A 3358-nucleotide genomic window follows, 5' to 3' on the forward strand; every position below is an offset into this window, starting at 1 on the left:
TACCCTAATTTTCTCTTTTAGTGTGAATTTATGTAATTATACTTGAATGGTTTTATTTTATGGTAAACATAGAATAGAATCTATCACTTTTAACAAACAAATAACAATCCTGCGACATTGTAAACTTAAACAATGCTCGACCTGGTTTATGCTTTTCAGAATGTAGCAACAGAGTTTCTACTTACTCCAGTTCTGCAAGACATCCACTCTTCTCAAGGACCATGCACAGTTCTTTAATATCCTCCTGGCCAATGCCACAGTCTATTAGCCTGTTGGTGGACAGATTAATGTGAAAAGAGAGAACTACGAGCAAGCCTTTAGAAAGAAGGAAAATGATGTTTTATTAGTCATTTAATTTTATTTAAAATTTTATTTAAAAGTCTGAGGACTTCCGGTGGCTCATATTTCTTTCTATTCTTCCCCAAAGGCAACTTATATGGCAGTGATGGCGAACCTTTTAGAGACCGAGTGCCCAAACTGCGACCCAAAACCCACTTATTTATCACAAAGTGCCAACATGGCAATTTAACCTGAATACTGAGGTTTTACTTTAGAAAAAACAACTCATACATTAACTTAAGATGATCCAAACAAAGTAAGGAAAGCAATCCCAAATGCTTTCATTTATTTAAAATTATTTGGCAGAGAATTTGACACTTTAATGATGGTCTTAGTCTGGGCCTGGCTGGGGCGATAGCACGCGTGCCCACAGAGCGGGCTCTGAGTGCCACCGTGCCATAGGTTCGCCACTACTGTTATATGGGATTTTGCTATTTTACATTCATAACAATAGCGGTCTATATCCATGTATAGAAGACACATGGGAGTTTTCCCACCTTCCTCTCTGTTCCCGCAGCCCCTTCTCAAGCCCTGGAAAGACCATTCTTGGGGTCACAGGATCCATGTGAAGGAACAGCTATGTGGGTTCATGAACAGGAACGATGGGGGGCCAGGGGACATAATAAACTCCTTTGCTTGTGCAAAACTAAGGTATAACTTTTAAATTCCATACATATGTCAAATACTGCTATTTTATGTTCTGAGTAAGTTATAAATGATGTATTTTATGTTGTTAAAGCAGTAAAATTAGTTTTTGCTTGATAGGACTAAGTATTACATATATTTCAGTTTCCCCCCCAATATATTTCAATTTTCCCCAATGTCCATGGCTCCCCCCCCCCATGGCTTCAAAATTTCCAGAAATTTTACATCTCTGCTTGGGGTGAAATAGATTTCATTCTCTATGCAGTTCTTCAGGCCAGTCTGTTACCACTCATCCTGCTTCCTTAAACTTTGTTTCTTTGAAGGAACAAGATAACAAAACAAAACCGGGAAAATCGACAGCAACTAACAAACTAAAAAAACAAGGGCTACTTGATCGCACATACCTGCAGTGTGTTTCTCGACTTTCTTGCCCATCCACAAAATGCAAGAACGCATTTTCAGTTGATCTATAAACATGCAAAAGAAGATCTCAACTGTATTACTTCAAGGGTGAAACTTCTAGAACATGGAAAGACGGTAAGCAAGGAGGTACGTTGTGATTTCTTTTGGACTAGATTGTCTGACTAGAATCTGGGAGACTAAGGTGGAAACTCCATTGTGCCACGGAAGCTGAGTGGGTGACCTCGGACCAGTCATTCTCTCTCAGCCTAAGATACCTCACAGAGCATTACTGAAAGGATAGAATGGAGGGTGGGAGAATGAGGTTGTAAACTGCTTTGGTTTCTGCTGTTGGTCAGACAAATGGGGTATAAATATCTAAATAAATAAATAAATACCGGCGCCCGCCCATGTCCCCTTGCAAATAAGGTGTTGTGTTTTTTTGTCCAAGTCTCTGTGGATGCGCGCACGCACCCAACGGAGCATGCGCATTAGTCGTGTACACACAAAAACAAAACATTTTGCCGCGGTGCGTGCTTCTTCGTTGCGCGCCGGCTTGTCCTGTGATCAGCACCTCTCCCTTGCCATGGAACCTCCACGGTACCTCCACAGGACCTCCACGGGAGGTCTGATCAAGTAACTGCACAGTAGTTTGCCCCAGGGCAAACAGCCACGCTTCTCCCCCGCAGTTTCCTGCCCGTGTGACCGGGGCTATAGTCTAGTTCTAGACTGGCCTTCAGCATCTTTTTTTTAATAATAATTTTTATTATTTTAATCAAACAGACATACAAACAAACATATACGAGAGTAATAATAACAACATCATATCTCTGAAATCACCTCAGTGTCTCACCTGACTTCAACTTCACAGATTCGCTCACACAGGTTAAAGGAATTGGCCAGCAGGTGAACACAATGTCGTGAGAATGTATTATTCCTGATGCTGCAGAAAGGGAACAAAAATCATATACGAGGCTGAATCAGACCATTGGTCCATCTAACCGAAGACGGCGGCAGCTCTCTAGGATCTCAGGCAACAAATATCTTCCCCAACACCTGCTATGAGATTCTTTAAATGGACGGATCCTGAGAACTTCTCTGTGCAAAGCAGATGCTCTGTCATTGAGCCAGGTCATATAGAGAAGAGAGTGCAGACTTAGCATTTTGCTTCAAACTTCACTTACAGTTTCATATGTACATGTGTCATAGCATGTATAATCAAGGAAGAGAGCAGTAAAAAGTAAAAAAGAAAGAAAAAATTAAATTAAAAAATCATGATGCTAAAATACTGACACACATGGTCCCTATCATTGAGCAATTCAGGTCCTAATAAAATTAAGAACACCTATTAAAGATGCTTTAAAGTTAGTGATTGTTTTTTATTCATGTATTTCTTTTGATTTAATATGGCAGTAACTATTTCCTTCATCTCTCTTTAAAGGAAACATACATCTTGATTTTCAATATAAGAAGCTTGATTTTCAATATAAGAAGCTAAAGTTATGCCAACATAATCGCCACCAGCCTTGGCCATATCAAACTCAAGGTCTGCCTTTTGCCTTTTTGAAGTTACTTGGGCTGTCTTCTGTTGGTTTAGAGTAAGCTGAATATTTGAGCTACAACCTCTTAAATTTTAAAGCACCTAAATCATTCAGTGGACTTCCATATCCTGCATGATAAAACCACATTATCTGACTCTGTGGTGTGTGTTTGTGATAATCCATAGTTTATGGTCAGAACACAGAATTGTTTAAGGCCCCAGACTCAATCTCCAAGCTCACCAGCAAACAGATTTCAGGTAGCAATACAGGGGAAATCCTCCGCCTGCAACCTTGTAGAGATGTAGAGGTGCTGCCAGTTTCAGTAGATGTACAGGCTAAGCAAACCAAAGTTAGGTCAGGAGACTGTAGGGGGGAGGTGGAAAGTCACAAAATCATTCTCTCCTGCCTCTTACATAAGTAGAGCTCCACTGATG

General features: G+C 40.4%; 1 long non-coding RNA gene across 1 annotated transcript; it reads right to left on the reverse strand.

The window, feature by feature from the left end:
- Positions 1-191: 191 nt before the first annotated feature.
- LOC107109656 lies at positions 192-2292 on the reverse strand. The gene is made up of 3 exons (XR_001482486.1): positions 2237-2292; positions 1389-1451; positions 192-269 (listed from the first exon to the last, which is right to left on the reverse strand). It is a non-coding gene; the product is annotated as an uncharacterized LOC107109656 (long non-coding RNA).
- Positions 2293-3358: the final 1066 nt, after the last annotated feature.

Source organism: Gekko japonicus, unplaced genomic scaffold (genome assembly GCF_001447785.1).
Source record: "Gekko japonicus isolate JY-2015 unplaced genomic scaffold, Gekko_japonicus_V1.1 scaffold1519, whole genome shotgun sequence".
In the NCBI taxonomy this organism is placed as follows: Eukaryota; Metazoa; Chordata; class Lepidosauria; order Squamata; family Gekkonidae; genus Gekko; species Gekko japonicus.